Consider the following 20,593-nt stretch of genomic DNA (forward strand, 5'->3'; position numbering starts at 1 on the left):
GGTTTAGGTATGGATCGCGACCTGTTAACAGCTGCATCATACCTCGAGTAGGCGCAGCGTCGCACAGTTTGAGCCTGTTCCTAGTGCTTGGTAATACGCTATAAACACGCCTTGCCGTACTGCTAGTGTCCCAGTCAGACTACCAATCATCTAAATTCTGGGCTCTTAAATGTCGTTTATTAATAATCTGTGTTCCGGTTCCAAATTGTTCAAATGGCTCTGTGCACTATGGGACTTAACATCTCAAGTCATCAGTCCCCTTGAACTTAGAAACTACTTAAAACTAACTAACCTAAGGACATCACACACATCCATGCCCGATGCAGCATTCGAACCTGCGACCGTAACGGTCGCGTGCTTCCAGACTGAAGCGCCTAGAACCGCTCGGCCACTATGTGCTCCTGTGTTTTCATACACATGATCATATTGCTCACGGTCCGTCCAAAAGATTGCTGACCTGTAACGTAGTACGATATCCATCCGGCATATCCCGAGGATTACCAGTAAACCTTCGACCGGTACAAAAGCCCCCGGTGATCCTCAGAATACGCTCCGCTGAATTCGTCTCATATTGTTTTGTAGCTGCCTAATCTAAGACGAGGTGCCCAGCCGCTGGCAGCGAAGTTGACTATGGCGTTGAAGATAGCTTCGTAGTATCATCGCACCACACGCAACGGTAATTTATCGTCAGCACTGCCGGCACGGACAATCTTGTGTATAATTATGGCCACTTTCTGAGTAACAGATTTTACGTGTTCTACAATGTTTCTTTTCTCGTTTGGAAGAGTGCCTAAATATTTATAAATAGTGCTGCCTTAAACAAATATTCCTTCAAATGTCAGGGAACGATTTCTGGCAAGAGAAAGCCTTCCTTTCTCACACATGTATGTGGTTTTATAAACACCTACACTTAGTTTGTTGCTCTTGCAACAATGCTGCATCCAAATAAGCACATGTTTCATCTTTTCCTCCAGTCTTCCCCTGGAGTATAGAAACAACTACTAGAATGTCATCTGGTTATGCAACAACAGCTACAATAACATATAACCTGTATAGTAGATGTAATATGGGTTCAGTACCAAGATCCCAGAACAGTGGACCACTTATGGAGCCTTGAGGACAGCCTTGGTAACCTTTTTGATTACCTTTCTCTGCTCCGCAGCCATGGACGGTACAGTAATTTAAAAAGCCCTTGTACACACATTTTCGGACCCTGAGAGCTATAAGGCATACGAACGTTGCAGGCCACCAAAGACTGTCGAATTCTCCTGCAGTGTCAGTCATTGGCGTGACTGCAAACTTCGCTGTCGAATTTTCTACACTCTGAAGAAATCTATTAGTCGCTTCATCTATAGACCTTTCTGAAGCCATATTGATACTGGTTGAGACGCAAGAGCTCTCTGCGCGCCTGCAACCGTTCACAGAGCAGACGTTGCTGAACTTTGGCCGAGACGTTTAATAAGCAAACAGGTCCATAGCTTTTCGGTGATGCCGCTTTTTTATCGTTCCTTTTTCGTTCATTACTGGTTTAGCTGGTTTCCATATTTCCCGGATCCTACCTATTCGTAAAGCCTCGTATAGGAATGCTGTTAAATCTAGCACTATCTGTGGACCTACCATCGGCACGGCTTCAGTGTATACGCCATCCAGACCAGGTGCGTTTGCAGTTTTGAGCTTCTTAATTGCGACAGCAATTTCTTCTTGACCAGACCGTATCACCAACATCTCATTGTCACATTCGTTTTTTACTGCATTTATAAGTTGTGCGTGTATCTCAGCGTCCGTGTTATCGTCAGGAGGCAGGGCAGTTAGCAGATATTCTGGTGACTCTCTCCGTCCAGTCGTCATTGAGCTATCCACCTTACGAATTGCGGACATGATAGTAGTTCCCTTAACCTTTTCAGCCAACAATTTATTCAGTCTTTGACAGATGTCAAATTGCAGGTGTATTCCTTTAGTTTCCAGAAGTTTTGAAGCGCGTCTTATAGCCCTGTATTCATGGAGCCTACTACTGCACTCCGATTGCCCTAGAGTATGTTCGTTCTTCTTCTCAATCGTACCCTTCACCTCAGAGTGGAAAGTTCAAGGCTCTAAGGGATCGTAGTCTGATTGTTTACCTTTTTCCTACGAATATAAATGTCCTGTGCTCATTGCAAGAGTTCAGTTAGTAAGTGAGCACCCAAATCTACATGAACCGGAAGAGATTCTATTCTAAATACTCCGAGGTAGACAACTAAGCCATCTCAATCAGATTTGGTGATGCCTAACTCAATTCTGTTTTCCTCAGTTTGTCTTCTGTGTTATTGTCATTTCCCTCTTCAACGACAATTGTATTATGGCCACTGTATGTTAGGTACTGGAGCACTTGTCAACTATTAATATTAGCTGCTGACACGCGGTTTGCGAAAGTGACATCTATGTTAGTAAATACACCAGCTTATTGTTCGAATGTACTCGGCTGGTCTTCCAGATTTAAAACAATGAGCTGAAGTTCCTGTATTGCTTCCTTTAGTACATCCCCTCGTTCGTCAGTTTGCCTACTGTGCCACAGAAATGATTATGCATCTGTTGTCACAAGGAGAAACGCAACTTGTCTATATAGAGAAACCGCTCTGACTTTACTTATATAAGGTATGATAGGGTGAGAGTAATGCATGCTTACTACAACCCACTTTGTCTGCAGTCCTTCACTTCTATTGTGACTCTGTGCTTGTCCAACAGCGTTGCCACCTTGGGTCACACTGTATTTCCATTTGTAACGACCGTGGCAGTCATTCCCTCATCGTGGCCAGTACCTGTTACTATATCTGCACGAAAATGTGGGAGCTCATTCTTTCTACAGTATGGTTCTTGCAAACAAAACATATTAACACTCAGCTGGTCAGTTAGTTTTCGTATTTCAGTCATTGTCAATTTACATCGAGCAGCATTTATCTGTACTATGTTTATCCTTTTACGTGTTTCGATTGCCAACAAAGCCCTTCGGAGAAGGAAGGCCTGGTTCAAAGATAAAGCGTCCAAACCCTTATATAAAATCCACGTATTAATGCTCAGTGTCGAATGGTACTTTTACTCTCTTAAACGCCTGTCGAAGGAGGCCACATAATTATTGAAACTCAGTGCATATGTTATTTACTCTCAAAAGAATTCTGTGTAGTGCATCTGGTGTAGGATACGTAATAGATTTTCCTTTCTGATGCCCACCTCTGAAAAGATGTCTTTGAGCAACCTGTAACATACTGGGAGCCTCCAAACTACTTAATAAGACATTCACTTCTAAATTATTATCAGATTTGTATGTGTGTAATTGAAAATCATTTTAGGAGGACTCGAAATATTAGAAATAATTTTTTGTATTTCATAGGAGTACCTGAGTTTCACTGCACTTTACTGTTTTGCGATTGTTGTACTCGTTAGTGTTACTGCTAGAGACGCCTAGTGGAACAACTGCAGAACTGTTTTCTTGTTTTCTGGTGCAGAGCGCTTGCGTGGGTTGTAGGCAGACCAGGACTTTTTGTGCCGGATAGGGTGTGACCCATACAGGCGGAACGCCGTGACATGCCAGAGGTGCGTGAACTTCTGTGTATGACTAACTGCCCATTCTTCAGCAGGAACCGAAACCAGAAACGATAGCGATAGTGCACTTCGAGGTCTGGATTTACTTTGAGGTCTGGATTTAAGTCGACTTTCAATCGCATCCCAATGAGTTATTGGTTATAAGTGGAACATGGCGCTGGCCAATCAATTTCTAGGACGTTATATAAAATGCCTAAAAAGACAAGTCATTGTAGAAAGACAGGAGATACTGGACTCGTTTGATGAAAGAAGGACATGTGAAAATGCAGAAGATGAAGCAGCAAACAGGATACACATACTGTCTGCAAACCTCTATTTTTCTTTACTCCGCCGTAGTGGGGATCCAATCCACTCGGGCAGTATTCAGGAATTTGTCGCAGTACTGTTCTTTGTAGATGAACTACAGTTTCCTAAGACTCTCCCAGTAAGCAGAAACCACTCCTGCTACTGTTCTCATGTGCTCGTTTCACTTCATATCGCTTTGCAACTTTATGCCTAGAAATTAATCCCCTTGACTGTGTATACGAAAATTACAGTATTGTTTTTTTTTCCCTTTCATCTGCATTAAGATATATCTCTTTACATTTAGAGCAAGTTACCCTACATCACACTAAAAGGAAATTCTAAGCCATCGTATACCCATGTACAGTCACAAAACGACGATACAGTCCTCTTACCTCTTACACTAAAAGGTCACCTCAAACCTTAGCAGATTTCTCCCCACCCTATCCGTTGTTGTCCACAAATCATTGCCTCACAGACGCTGCTTTATGACATGGTTTTTTGTCATCCTTACATAAACAATCATGGTCTCCATATGTTTCTCTACTGTAGACAGTACATTATGCTGTAAAATGTGTTATTCTTCAGCGTTTAAAGCTTAATAATTGCAACAATTGGAGCACACCATAACCAAGGAAAACACCCCAATTCCGTGACACCACATCTTTAGTTCTTCATTTTTGGCGATATACAGGGTGAGTCACTAATTATTGCACCTAGAATAACTCCGAAAGTATGATGGTAGCTGAGATGACTGTGGGACAAAAGATGTATAGGACAACGGGGGCCATAATATGACGTTGATTTTTTGATGCTAGATGGGGTCGCGGCAGAGATAAGAAGGTCAACTTTGTTTCTTTACATGGGATGGCATTGTTTGGTACTAATTATGTGATAGTGGCTATCGAGACGAATCCAATGACGTGTAACAGCGATAGCCGGCCGATGTGGCCTCGCGGCTATAGGCGCTTCAGTCTGGAACCGCGCGACCGCTTATGTTGCAGGTTCGAATCCTGCCTCGCGCATGGGTGTGTGTGACGTCCTTAGGTTAGTTAGGTTTAAGTAGTTCTATGGTAAGAATGGAGGAGACATAACGAAATGCTTCAATTAAAAGTGGCGTAAGGGAGGTGATGCTTTCTTTCGCCCATACTACTCACTGTCTACATCGTAGAACCCATGACGGAAATGGAAGCAAGTTTCCAAAGTGTGCTCAAAATTCACAGTAAGAAATTACCACTGATACGATTCGCTGGTGCCATTGCTATCGTTGATTGAAATGAATTACAGGATCTATTGAAAGAAATGAATAGTGTTATGAGTACAGAATAAGTACTGAGAGTAAACCGAAGAGAGACGAAAGTAATTAGAAGTAGACGAGAAACAGAACGGCGCGAAAACATCACAACTTGGGATCAAGAAGTACACGAAGTTAAGAGACTTTGTTATCTTAGAAGCAAAACGACCCATCAACCCATCTTGGACGAGGCAAGAAGGACATATAAAGTAAGGTAGCACAGGAAAAGGAGGCGTTCCTGGACAAAAGAAATCAACTGGTAACAAACTTATGTCGTAAGTTGAGTACGAAATTAATGAGGATGTACGTTTGTAGCACCGCATGGTACAGAAGTGAATTATTTCCTGTGAGGAAACCGAAAAGGAAGAGAATCCAAGTGTTCGCGACGTGTGCGATAGAAGAATGTTGGAAAGTAGGTGGGCTGATAAGGAATGAGGAAATTCACATCTACATCTGCATCTACGGGATTAATCTGCTATTCACAGTAAAGTGATTGGCAGAGGGTTCAGCGATCCACCTTCAGGCTGTCTCTATACCGTTCCACTCCCAGGCGGCACTCAAGAAAAACGAGCACTCAAATTTTTCTGTGCAAGCCCTGATTTCTCTTGTTTTATCGTCATGATCATTTGTCCCTATGTAAGTTAGTGCCAACAGAATGTTTTCGCAATCGGTGCAGAAAACTGGTGATTGAAATTTCATGAGGAGATCCCGTCGCAACGATGAACGCCTTTGTTTTAGTGATTTTCATCTCAATTCACGTATCATGTCTGAGCCACTATGTCCCTATTTCGCGATAATACAAAACGAGCTGCCCTTCTTTGTACTTTTCCCATGTCATCCGTCAGTCCCACTTTATGCGGATGCCACACCGCACAGCAATACTCCAGAATATGGCGGACAAGCGTGATGTAAGCAATCTCTTCAGTACACCTTTTGCACCTTCCACGTGTTCTGCCAATGAATCGCAGCCTTTGGTTTGCTCTACCCACAATATTATCTATGTGATCGTTCCAATTTAGGTTATTTGTAATTGCAGGCCCTAAGTATTTAGTTGAATTTACAACCTTCAGATTCGTGTGACTTACAGCGTAATCGAAATTTAGCTGATTTCTTTCAGTACTCATGTGAATAACTTCACACTTTTCTTTATTCAGGGTCACTTTTCGCACCATACAGATATCTTATCTAAATCATTTTGCAAGTCGCTTTGATCATCTGATAACTTTACAAGAGGTAAATGACAGCATCAACTGCAAACAGTCTAAGTAGGCTACTCAAATTGTCTCCTATGCGGTTAATATAGATCAGGAACAATAGAGGGCCTATAGCACTTCCTTGTGGAACGCCGGATATTACTTCTGTTTTACTCGATGCCTTTCCGTCTATTACTACGAACAGAGACCTTTCTGACAGGAAATCACGAATTCAGGCGCACAACAGAGGCGATACTCCGTAGGCAAGCAGTTTGGTTAGAAGACGCTTGTGAGGAACGGTGTCGAAAGGCTTCTGGAAATCTAAAAGTATGGAACCAATTGACATCCCCTATCGATAGCACTTATTACTTCATGAGTGTAAAGAGCTAGTAGTGTTTCACAAGAACGATATTTCCTGAAGCCGTGCTGACTATGAGTCAATAAATCGTTTTCTTCGAGGTAGTTCATAATGTTCGAATACAGTATATGTTCCAAAACCCTACTCCAAATCGACGTTAGTGATATATGTCTGTAATTCAGCGGATTACTCCTACTTCCCTTTTTGGGTATTGGTGTGACTTGACGAATTTTCCAGTCTTTAGGTACGGATCTTCCTGTGAGCGAGTGGTTGTATATAATTGCTACATATGGTACTATTTTATCAGCATACTCAGAGACGAACCTGACTGGTATACAATCTGGACCGAAGGGCTCGCCTTTATTAAGTGATTAAAGCTGCTTTGTTTCACCGAGGATATCTACTTCTATGTTTCTCATCTTGTCAGTTGCTCTTGATTGGAAGTCAGGAATATTTACTTCGTCTTCTTTGGTGAAGGAGTTTCGGAAAACCGTATTTATTAACCCTGTTTTAGTGGCACTATCATCAGTGACTTGACCGTTGTTATCGCGCAGTGAAGGTATTGATTGCGTCTTGCCACTGGTGTTCTTTATGTATGACCAGAATCTCTTTGCGTTTTCTGCCAGATTTCGAGACATAATTTCGTTGTGGAAATTATTAAAAGCATCTCGCATTGAAGTAGGCGTCATATGTCGAACTTCTGTAAAACTTTGCCAGTCTTGGGTATATTGCGTTCTTTTAAATTTGGCATGCTTTTTTCGTTGCTTCTGCAATAACGATCTGACCCATTTTGTGTACCATGGGGGATCAATACCATCACTTTTTATTTTATGTGGTATATATCTCTCAATTGCTGTCGATACTATCTCTTTGAAAACAATCCTCACATTTTCTATACTTACATGATCAGTTCGGAAGGGGTGAAGACTGTCTCTTCAAAAGGTGTTAGTGCATTTTTATCAGCTTTTTTAAACAGATATACTGTGCGTTTCTTTTTCTCCGCAAAACAGAGGAACAAGGGAACATAAGGAAAACGCTGACAAAAGGAGGGGACAGAATGGTAGGACACGTTTCGAGACATAAGGAAACAAATTCCATGGTGCTAATACAACAAATAATTGAGAATATGTGCTGAATATGTTTCACTGAGATGCATGAAGTAAATTCAAAAGTACATCTCAAGATGGCGAGTACGCTTCAAACGTCCACATAAGTTGAACAACGTTCACTTATTCGTTTTCTTTCTTGCTGAAGGCGAGAAAGAAGAGAATATATACTGTAGACTGTCTTAAGTTTATGATGAGCGTTGTATAAATCGATAACATTTTTACAAGTGTGTAGAGCAGTTCAAAAATTTTCTCGACTCATTGACAGACCAACACCGGTCTAGCCGACCTGTTGCAGTTTCCACTCCCTCACTTGAAAGTCGAATTGATGACATTATTCGTGCCGACCGCCCTTGTGACCGGGAAATGATAGTTGATAAGGTTCAAGTTAGTGCTGACACAGTTCATAACATTATCTGTAACAAGCCGAAGTACCGCAAAACATGTGCAAAATGGGTCCCAAAGGAGTAGACGCGGCTACACTAGGAAACTAGGTTGAGAGTGTGCACAGAGCTAATGGAACGTTATGAAAGAAAAGCTGAGCACTTCTTCAGCAGACTTTTAACTTTTGATGAAACTTGAGTTCGAGATTATGAGCCAGAATCAAAAAGACAGAGCATCGAGTGGAAGCACACCAACTCACAAGTTAAGAAAAAATTCAAAGCCAAGCATCTGCAGGAAAAGTCATGTTGACGTTGTTTTGGAATTCTGAATGTCAAGTTTTTTGTGAATATCTAGAAGAGCAGCGTAGAATGTACAGCCAATATTACTCCTATTTGCTTTTAAACAAGATGAAGCCAGCTATGAGAGAGAGACGTCGTGGATCTGAGAGGAGAGGTGTGATTCTCCAGCAAGATAACGCAAGGCCTCATATTGCTCATCTGGCCCGTGAAACCATTGACAATATGGGCTGGGAAGTACTACCTTACAGTCCTCATTTAGCACCTAGTGATTCCCATTTGTTTAGTGCACTGAAGGAGGCATTACGTGGGAAGAGGTTGCAGGACAACGAGGACGTGAAAAATTTTGTCGGAAATTGGTTAAAACATCAAGATAAAGAGTTCTTTGCAGCCGGAATAAAAAACCGTGTAGCCCGTTGGAATAAGTGCATAAATGTTCAACGGTAATATGTTGAAATGTAGGAAAAGTATTGTTTTGTAAAAATAAATGTTTTTTTTTTCTCCAGACCAATTTGCCTCTTTTATCATTGAATGACCCTCGAATATTCTCATACTGAGGAGGCATTTTCCTTGAAAGTCAGCTGCTCGGTGCCGGCGGATAAATGCGATACTGCAGTGCTTGTGTAATCCCCAATTACGATGCAAAGTTCCTTCGGACAAGGACGCATCCATGTCCGAAGATACTCGAACTGCAGCGACTACAGCCGTTATACAATACACGAAATACATTTGCAGTATATTCTCGGCAACAAATAGGTTCAATGGCTGTCTGGACGTCAAGATATACTCACATCAAATACTCGTTTCCTTATTGAAGCATTACAATGTATTACAACCATGTAACCATGATCCCTTAATCGGAACAGCATTACGACCTAATATAGGAAGAACGTAACGGACTGCTGGTAATAAGCTCCTGATTCGGCTACATACATAGCTGTAATAGAAATAATCAAAGTAGATCCATGGCACGACAGACAGAAGATATATACTTGCATAGCTCTGAGCCCAGATGATCCCATCGTTTGACATAACTTTACAAACCACGAAATTGTCAGCGGAATTTGAGGGAAACTTTAACGTCTACATCTGCACTTAAGCTACATTATATTGTGTGGCAGAGGGTAGTTATGGTATATACATAACTTTCTAATAATCCTACCTGATAATGGTCCGACTGATGAACAATACTCAAGAAATGCCGAACGAGTCTTTTGAAATTCACTTCTCTTGTGGATGAGGTAATTCCCTTCAGATTGTTCCAGGATATCTTAGATACTCCTCTGCTTCTCTGTGACAGTTTTTTAATTGGTCTTGCCTCTTTAGTCCATATATGACAGCTATTATGAGGTATTTTCCGGTTGTTATTGTATCCAATGTTTTATTGCCAAACTCATATCCTATGCACGTGCAGGACATTACATTTATTTACTTGCAGTGTCAACTAGACCAATCGTGAACTACAATGAGATTTTGACTCTGCAGCGGAGTGTGCGCTGATATGAAACTTCCTGGCAGATTATAACTGTGTGCCCGACCGAGACTCGAACTCGGGACCTTTGCCTTTCGCGGGCAAGTGCTCTATCATCTGAGCTGCCGAAGCACCACTCACGCCCGGTACTCACAGCTTTACGTCTGCCAGTACCTCGTCTCCTACCTTCCAAACTATACAGAAGCTCTCCTGCGAACCTTGCAGAACTAACACTCCTGAAAGAAAGGATATAGCGGAGACATCGCTTAGCCACAGCCTGGGGGATGTTTCCAGAATGAGATTTTCACTCTGCAGCGGAGTGTGCGCTGATATGAAACTTCCTGGCAGATTATAACTGTGTGCCCGACCGAGACTCGAACTCGGGACCTTTGCCTTTCGCGGGCAAGTGTTCTATCATCTGAGCTACCGAAGCACCACTCACGCCCGGTACTCACAGCTTTACGTCTGCCAGTACCTCGTCTCCTACCTTCCAAACTATACAGAAGCTCTCCTGCGAACCTTGCAGAACTAACACTCCTGAAAGAAAGGATATAGCGGAGACATCGCTTAGCCACAGCCTGGGGGATGTTTCCAGAATGAGATTTTCACTCTACAGCGGAGTGTGCGCTGATATGAAACTTCCTGGCAGATTATAACTGTGTGCCCGACCGAGACTCGAACTCGGGACCTTTGCCTTTCGCGGGCAAGTGCTCTATCATCTGAGCTACCGAAGCACCACTCACGCCCGGTACTCACAGCTTTACGTCTGCCAGTACCTCGTCTCCTACCTTCCAAACTATACAGAAGCTCTCCTGCGAACCTTGCAGAACTAACACTCCTGAAAGAAAGGATATAGCGGAGACATCGCTTAGCCACAGCCTGGGGGATGTTTCCAGAATGAGATTTTCACTCTGCAGCGGAGTGTGCGCTGATATGAAACTTCCTGGCAGATTATAACTGTGTGCCCGACCGAGACTCGAACTCGGGACCTTTGCCTTTCGCGGGCAAGTGCTCTACCATCTGAGCTACCGAAGCACCACTCACGCCCGGTACTCACAGCTTTACGTCTGCCAGTACCTCGTCTCCTACCTTCCAAACTATACAGAAGCTCTCCTGCGAACCTTGCAGAACTAACACTCCTGAAAGAAAGGATATAGCGGAGACATCGCTTAGCCACAGCCTGGGGGATGTTTCCAGAATGAGATTTTCACTCTGCAGCGGAGTGTGCGCTGATATGAAACTTCCTGGCAGATTATAACTGTGTGCCCGACCGAGACTCGAACTCGGGACCTTTGCCTTTCGCGGGCAAGTGCTCTACCATCTGAGCTACCGAAGCACCACTCACGCCCGGTACTCACAGCTTTACGTCTGCCAGTACCTCGTCTCCTACCTTCCAAACTTTACAGAAGCTCTCCTGCGAACCTTGCAGTTCGGCGAGGTGTCTTGAATGTCAAAGACTTTGCTACAGATATCACGTTAGAGGAAACATATCTGACTATTATGATAAAAAGTGAAATTGTTGAAATCTCACTGTCGTACCTGCGTTAACTGGTACAGATTCAGTGACAGCAATTTTCTTTTTTGCTCTGACATAGTAAACATCCATCATACAAGAAAGAATAAAATTTTGAATATGTTTACATGTGCCTTTGAAAACAGCAGCCTTGTAGAGATGATCGTTACTTACAGTATCAGGTCCAGCAGTGAAACCTAAATGAAATCTAGAAGACGTTGGGAAATTCCTGGATTTGATGAGTTGCTGCATCCATAATTTCCAAGAAGTGCAAGCTCAGAAACACAATAAACTACAACAGATCACAGAGTGTGTAACGATATTGGTGAATCTGATCATTGTGCCTAGAACCTGTGCATCGGGAGAATGACTGATGCATGCACAGTGACAGATGGTCTGGAAGCGGGTTCATTCGGGTACGTAGTTCCAATTTTCATCCACCAGAGAACAGTAGTGCATAGACACATTCAAGAAACAGGGCAAGAGCACGTTTTTGCGAATTATTCTGTTTATTTCCTGAAGCCCTTTTGTTTATTTATCTCTGTACAGTTTTGTATATGCTTTTAGTAGTGTCAGTGATGCGCGAATGTGGTCTAAAGTAAACATGTAGATCACTGCTCTACTAAAGGACGTTGTACGATTTGGAATTTTTTAACATAATATGTCAAGTAAGTTAATGGTATAAGGAAAGCTAATTCGAGTGCAAATGAAAATAGTTAATAACTTAAAGTATAAACAAAATATCAGAATGCTAAATATTTATTTCGGGAAAAAGTACAGTTCGAAAGCATGTTATTTGTTGATTGGTTGGTCATGAAAAGCGCGGACTAACAAGAGAGAATAATGTTTTTCTATTGGCCTTAAAGAAAACTGACCAATCAGAACAGAGTATTCTTCGTTCCTCATTTCTCTTGGAGATACAGAAAGCTTTCAGCAGTCTAGAGCACTCGGAGCACAACCTTTCAATGGTACAGTCGTGTGTAGTAAGAGCTCGGAAGTAAGTTATAATTTGCCGGTTATCGTTTTGCTACACTCCTCAAAAGTGCTTTAAGGTGAAGGCAATGTGCTTTTTAGAATGTACGGATTTTTAAGCAATTTACTGTATGAGAAAAGACAGTAATTCCTCGTGGCACATTGAGCAGATTGGTGACTAAAAACTTGCATGCATTAGTCACAGAAAACTTAATAGCATGGCGAGCATTTTCATTTAAGAACAATCCGTGCTTAGTGCTTTGTAGATTTCGGGAAATACGTTAAGATAAACTTGCTAATGTGAATGAAAGTATTTTACGCATACTGTGTTAAGGTTAACACGGTCCTAGAAGTGTACGTATACAATATCAATGTTAAGAATATAGCAAAGTTTTGCCAGTACTTCCACCTTTCACTCGAAATTAAGACCTTTTCCCCATTCTTGGAATAGTTACGTTGTATGATCCCCGGTGCGAATCGAAATACCGTAGGATTCCGCTCGGCTTTCATACCTCCGATCTGCTGCAGCGAGTTCACTGGTAGCTACAGATAAAGGACGGAAGGAGCCGCGCCGCCGCAGTGTCTTCCCACTGGCTGCCTACAAGCTCTATCTAGTTGTTGTGTAAAACCGCTTTCCCTAAAATATTGTGATCTGGACAAATCCGTCATTTTTTCTTTTTGTCTTCTGCGACAAATGTCTGAAATCATCAACGCCTCGTAACTAAGTACTTTTCTGTCATAGAGGCAGAAGAATAGATGATTTTAAATTTAAAATTTTTATGTATTGTAGCATTCTGTCAGATGAATATTTCTGTGGGATGCACTGCTCCGCTTGCCACAAGACGAACCGACGCTTGCTCGTACGTTGTTCACTAAACGAGAGTGCGACAGGGCGAAGTGAAGGAAAACAGCATTAACCTGGGTCTCGTTCTGTTCTGCTCTATCTCTTATTGAGGATGATGTTGAACTGAATGTCTCTGGATGTCTGTTTGTGCTATCCGTAATGATTTTTGTAGAAAATCTTTTTCGATCTCGAAGAAGGTCGTAATGCATGATCATAAAACATGTTCCAAATTTCCAGAACCGAACCGAGTCAGTGATATAGGCCAATAACTATGTGTGTTTGTTGAAAACGCGGTTGACCTGCCCTTTTTTCCAGCCGCTTAGGGCCTTTCGTTGGCCAACTAACTACGAGAAGTTGCTGTTCAAAGAGGAGCTATGACCAGTACTCCATTCTTCGGCTGCGTATATTCCTGTGTGTGACTTCTGTTCTAAAGGTACTAGAAATTTGCGTAGAGTAAACGTATTCCATGGCTCACCACATGTAAGTTCTCAAAACTCTGCGTGGTAGTAAGGAACTGGTGCAATTGAAAGTGGGCATTAATGTTAGACTGGGAAAGTTAATTTGAGCTATTGCTTCTTGGATTATTAATTTGTTAGTAAGTTGGCAACACCAGGGATCGTTTCAAATACAGCAGCATTTTGCGAAAAAAAAAAAAATGCTCTGAGCACTATGGGACTTAACTTCTGCGGTCATCAGTGCCCTAGAACACACATCCATGCCCGAGGCAGGATTCGAACCTGTTCCAGACTGTAGCTAATAGAACCGCTCGGCCACCCCAGCCGGCAGAATTTTGCACAAAAGCTACAAAATTCAGAGCTTAGCGCTGTGCGGTGAATAGAGGAACGAGTTTATTGGTATAGAGCCTTCCGACAACATACACCCAAAGCGAAAACTATGGGAACGGCAAAACTGCATGCGTCTCGGAGGGACATATTTTCCTCATCAGATGCCTCCCGTATTACAAGCATGGAGATGTCTACCGCCAACAGGATGAAACGGAAAAGTGTATCAACTGCAGAGGCTGATGGTTGTTTCAGTAGACAACATTCTGTTGGCATGATACAATCATCGTCAGTCACTGCAGTGCAGAACTGCAGTACTATGGCGTTAATTTAACGAGTAAAATAAACTTACTTGGGAAAGAGAGAATGCAAGTGATGTGACAAAACAGTAATTGTCTCGACCTGAAACTACGATATCACCTGTCCGGCTTGAACTGTGACGTATTGGTGTTGTGGCTGGTGACGTCACACGTGTGCGGAGCGTTGGTTTGTTTTCGTTAGGGACGTTTGTATTGTCACCTTATGCTGTGTTTGTAGTCTATATTGGATATTTACATAGTGGTGGAAATTTTGATGGAATGAGCATGTTACTGGATCAACCAGTTTAGTTACTTAAGAGAAAGATTAGTTTACGGTGTCCTCCGCTTACGCTCCTAATCAACTAGAGATTAAACGTTATCTTTGGTTGTCTTGGTAACGTGAGTACACAGTGATTACAACTTATGTGAACTTCGGCACATAATTTTTTCAAAGGTGGTCCAACCTGTAATGTAATGAAATTAACAACTTAGCGAATACTAATAGTAATATTACTGAAATAAGGAACGCTGATAGATCGACAATAAAGAAAAACGAATGTCTTCAGAATGTTATGGTGAATGAAGCCTGGTCATTCTAACGTAAAGTGTGAAGAATGTGATGTTAGTAACTGAAAGCAATGTACAAAGATGTAGCAGAACTAGTTGAGTTGGGTTGCCTACAGAATGAAGGCGCCAGATCCAGTTTAGCGCGTAACAACTCACACAAAAAGAATTTACGTGTAATTTCAGGGATTTTGCAATTTTCTGTTGAGCTGTATTGGTTAACACATGTTACTGCATTTTGTCCATCTCGCAATATAAACCTTTCTGTATCGGTATTGGAGTATTCGTTGTTGTTAGCATATTTCGTTAACTTTCGCGATATTTGCTACCTGTACTGGTATTACTTTTTCGCTTTCTATACTGATATTTGTTTTTGTTTTCTGTATTGGTGTCTGGCTTTTAAGTTAGTTTATATTTATAGACTGATATCTTCGATACCAGTTGAATTTATCTAATTTGATGCTTTACTTTTGCATTTTCGATGCAGACCTCTGCATGCTATTCTTCATCGTATTCTTCCGGTTGTTTTGTTTTGTATACGCCAGTAATTTTGGGGCTCTGTGGCTTTTACTTGAGAATATAACTCCCCAGATTCCCCTTAAGGCCCAATATTTATTATTTCGAATTTTTGATTTTCTGAAATGATTTTTATAATTTGGTTTTATAGGAACTGTTGAATATGACGCCCTAATCGCCATTTTTAAATCAAAGTTGTGTTGCATCTTGAGGGTAGTGATGATGTTATTTATTAAAGTGGACGGGTGTTATCGAAGGCTCTCGTCCTCCCCAATAATTCACCATACTTGAGACACAGTGCCGTACCCCCGGCCGCGAGAGTTCGCCCCTGTTTGGTCTTTGGAGGGGAGGGGCGCACACAGCGCCGGCTGTCACCTCCACATGAAATCACGTAATGCGTTTTTACGTCGCAGGCTGACAGTTATTGGACGGGTGAAGTAATTGCATCGGTTAAACGCTCGAGCGATGTGATGTGGTGCTGTAACGACATAACAACACAAGTTTTCGCCCCAGATGTAAGCATTCCCGTTATACAGTAGTAGGCAAGCGTAAGTTCTCTACGTTCTGTAATTTCCTGCAGGCGATTTTATCGAGTGCGCTACTGCCAAGTCACCCATGTTGATTAGTTTGATTCTGTTTAGAGCAAAGATAACAGAATATCGTGTGGTAGTGAATCCTGTCGTAGGTGTTCTACAGATGAGCAGGATGAAGCCAGAGCATTGTCGACTTGGACTACTCTTACATGGGCTGAGTTACTTACGAGAGTGTATACTGTGGAAAAATTCATTTAGATTTCTTATGGGAATTTTGTAGATTGTCACTGGGAGACGTGTGTTGAACTCTTTAAAAATCGACCAACGTTTATTTCCCGTTTTAATTATAGGACTATTCTACGAAACGTACGAAACTAGTACGATCAGGAAAAACACGTAGTTCGTTAGATGCCAACTGACGATACATCAGGGTATTATTTTGGTCCCTTCCTGGGTTAAAGAACACATGCTACTAGTCACTATTACAGAAAGTTATTTAAGTACAATTACTGTTGGCGATTACTTTGATTTTTGCAGTGTTATGTGTTATGTGATTGTTGTGAATTTTACAAAATGCAGTAGCTTTGTTTTCACAGTTTGGCTTAGGAGTCCAAAAGTTTCCTTATGAGACGGTCACAGTTTTTCTGAGAAATAGCTACAGAGTATCCGACAATCACAGAGGAGGAGTGCTCCAAGCTGCAACTGATTTGGAAATTATTGTATAGTTCGACATAGTCTGACACTTGACAGCAAGGCCGGCCGGGGTGGCCAAGCGGTTCTAGGCGCTACAGTTGGAATCGCGCGACCGCTACGGTCGCAGGTTCAAATCCTGCCTCGAACATGGATGTGTGTGATGTCCTTAGGTTAGAAAGGTTTAAGTAGTTCTAAGTTCCAGGGGACTGATGACCTTAGCAGTTAAGTCCCATAGTGCTCACAGCCATTTGAACCATTTTTTTCGACATCAAGACGTGTCAACATTTCATTTGTTGTGAGGGAAACAGGAACTATTTGCAGGAAAAGTAGTTATATATGACTAGTTAACGAATAATAACTTACTACGCGTACATTGTGTTGTTAAGTAAAACTGCAACAGTATTCGTTACATGGGACCTTTTCAGATTCTAGTAAAATAATACAAATAAGTGTAGTCATTCTGAAACTAAGACCATATTTGAGCTCATAAATCAAACAAAGAAAGGTTCTCAAGCAGCACTGGAGTGTTCTCATATAGCGACTTCTGACAGCTGCCATCTAACAACTTTGTGTCGAATTCACCTGAAACACCGCAAAAAGGGTAAAGTATCGTTATATGAATAACTACACCAGCAACAGAGATGTTCAAAAACTTTCACGAATTAGTAACTACAATCAGGAGATTTATCGATTTGCCTTATGTTAATCCCCACTTACGAGTGAACCATGGCTTTGGTTTTATTTCAGAGACTTCACTGCACATTCAAATGGCCGTAGTAACACTCTCATAGAATTTAAACTTTCGCTTAAGTTTTCTTCAGATTTCATTTTTATTTCGTTTCATTATCCTTCAGTTAATGTAAATCAACCGTTCACAAATTTAGCTAACTTTTACATCTTCGGAATATGAGATACTTATGTTCGTCCATCCATTTAACAAATGGGTCGTCCAGTACCTTTAAATTCTACGGCTTCGTGCGCTGTGTTATATTAACGTCACCAGTTTCCACTTTTGATGTAACAGATCAGAGTTCTCCCGATAGGTTCGTCTACTCCCATGTAATGTTAGGAAACAGGGGGGATCGGTGGAGTTTTATTCCTAGCGGACCTGAATATCATGTAGCCCACACATGTTTCTAGTGGGGCTTATTAAATTTAAATTGTATCGAATGAAGAATAAGCTAAAATGCATCAGCTTATTTGTTGTGGTGGCAATATATTTAGAAAATACGTTAAAATGGTACATACCAGCAATCTACTGAACGAAATCACAAGAATAAACAAATTCAGGAGGTGTGTACCTAACTTTTTCGTAACTATTTGGAAGAGAGTTATTGAAATGTACAAGTCACAGTGCTGTTCAAGGTAGAATAAAAGTGTGTGGAGTTGGAGACGATGTATGCTTGTATTTAGCAGTAGACGGTTTTGCAATCACATTATTCTGGAAAAAAAGATATTCCGATCTGGCAGACCTTAAGCACAGTGTAACCAAGAACATTCTGAAAGTTATTTAGAAAACTGTGACGAATACAATTCACATTACTATTCCATTATCGTATTGCATAACACCGAGACATCTTAAAAAGAAAAATTATTTGTTTCACCGTATTTTGCTTCCATATCTGAAAACTATCAAGTGCAGTACCGAACTACCTATTAATTTTATTTTATGTCCCCTTATCCTAGTCTTTTGTGCTGTAGGCCGTGAGTTGTTACCTGCCATTTCCATTTTTTATGTATTCCTTCTACTGTTAGCAGCTACTATGAACTACATTGTGCTTTATGATAGAGACTAGAAAATACTCCTTCTTTTACTACTGAATTTACATGTGTGTACCAAACTTTTTCGCCTAAAGGTACTAGGCATTTCAGAAGTCTATAATATACAATATATTTCTAATCAGTTAATATCTACGCATAATGTAAGCTGCAACTGACTAAAAATGGTCCAAATATTAACAATGTTATCATGAAATCATTACTGGTTTTAAGTCACACATCCTGATTTCGTCATATTTACTATGCAACAAACATTCTCTGTATCACTTTTGCTTCTTTCGTGACTGCGTTATTATTTCACACAAAAGTCCTTAGAAACATGTAAAGTAAGTAACTTATCATTGTTATCTAGTGAAGTACGTTAAAATTCCCCAAATATTATTAAACTATTTCATTATTTTTGAGACAGCATTACTGTGCCATTCTCTTCGGGTTGAAGTTAACTGTACAGCCATGAATATTGGGTAATACTTTAGACTGTGACAAAATCCTAGTGTGAAGGTGATCCAGACTTATGTGCTGCGCATCTGGCTCATGTCGTACCCCCATTAATCTCCCAAACGACTCTTCTTTAGTTTTGGTGAAATAAATAAAAAATGAAATAAAACGTGCCTTCTGCAACAGCATTTTCCTCTGCAACATTAGCCCCGAAAGTAAATTTTAACGTCATAACAACTCATATTGCATAAGGGCCAAAGTATAAATAGCAGCCGTGATGAACTCTCTCTGAATTCTCAGTCGATCTTAAGGCACCATTAATTTCTTTGTTTACTCGTTTGAGGTTACATCCACATGCTAATCAATTGTTGTTTGCCAATGCAGTTCAGTGAATTGCAACATCAGTTAGATTACACTAAGCGTGCTTTTATTTATGTGTCCCATGCAAAGACACTCGCCATGCTTCTGTTATAAGCAGCATCTGAGTTTGTTTACATACTTACTACTTCATAAACAGATACTCACATAAACCAGAATGTTATGGCCGCCGATCTACTGTCGATATAAATCCGTTCAGGCGATAGCAGCGACACATGGCGAGGAATGACTGCTAGTCAGACAAACGCACGGTGCATGTTGTATATCACAAGGGCTAGAGCGTGATGGAATGGAGGGTGTTGAGCGGTTCGATGAACACAATCCCGATTTCCAGTTGATGTGTTGGCTCTCCCGTCTCGACACATCTAAACCCGATCGAAAACATCTGGGCATGTGGCGTCAGAGCTCATGGCACCCCTCCCCGGAATTTACGGATTTAGGTGACTTGTGTGTCCAGATGTGATGCCAGCTCCGTCCACTGACCTACCAAGGCTTCACTGCATCCCTGCCACGACACGTCCACGTTGATACCCGTGCCAGAGGTGGACAAACCGTCTGTTAGGTAGATGGTCGTAATGTTGTAGGTGATGAGTGTAGTTTCTACGTTAAAGTATAGACAGTCGTTAATGAGTGAAAAATGTATGCTGAGGGCTTCAAATGTTGATTACCTTTCAGTTCCTACGTGTGTAGTGCCATATTACTTGTGGCTCACTGTGTTGAATAGTAGATGTCGGGATTATGGAGACTACTTTGTTGTCCTTATGAGCAGTGATTTTGTAGTCACTCTAGTCTTTTGAGTGTTATTATTAATGTAATTGATTTACCTACTCTTTTTAGAATTATACTTAGTGTCAATGATATTTCTGTTAAACGTAGTTGGCAAATGTTAATGTTGCACAAAACAGTTTCTTCCATTTTCATCGACGGAGAGGTAATGACAGATGCAGCTCGCATCAGGGACAGACTCGAACGAGTTTTATTCCGAAGAACCTTCCATTTGTTTCCATTAATCTACTAAGAGGAACCACCGAAATGTAGATCTTGTTGGTCGGAAGAGAATATGAACCACAGTCAACCCCAGTGCGAGTCGTCTACATTACCACAACGCCGCCTGTTGCCAATAAAACAAATAACGAGGATAGTTATATCATCAATCCAAAGGTTTATTCGATTGGTAACTGTGGTTTCAGGTGGTATTGGCCGCGGTATCGCGGTCGCACATTTTGGCAGCCGGACGGTCTTCTCCAGACGTCGCGTTGGTGGCCACGCGTCAACACATTCAGCGTCTGGCATGGCGGCTCTCAAGATCTGCACGGTGTGAT

Source organism: Schistocerca serialis, chromosome 8, assembly GCF_023864345.2.
Source record: "Schistocerca serialis cubense isolate TAMUIC-IGC-003099 chromosome 8, iqSchSeri2.2, whole genome shotgun sequence".
In the NCBI taxonomy this organism is placed as follows: Eukaryota; Metazoa; Arthropoda; class Insecta; order Orthoptera; family Acrididae; genus Schistocerca; species Schistocerca serialis.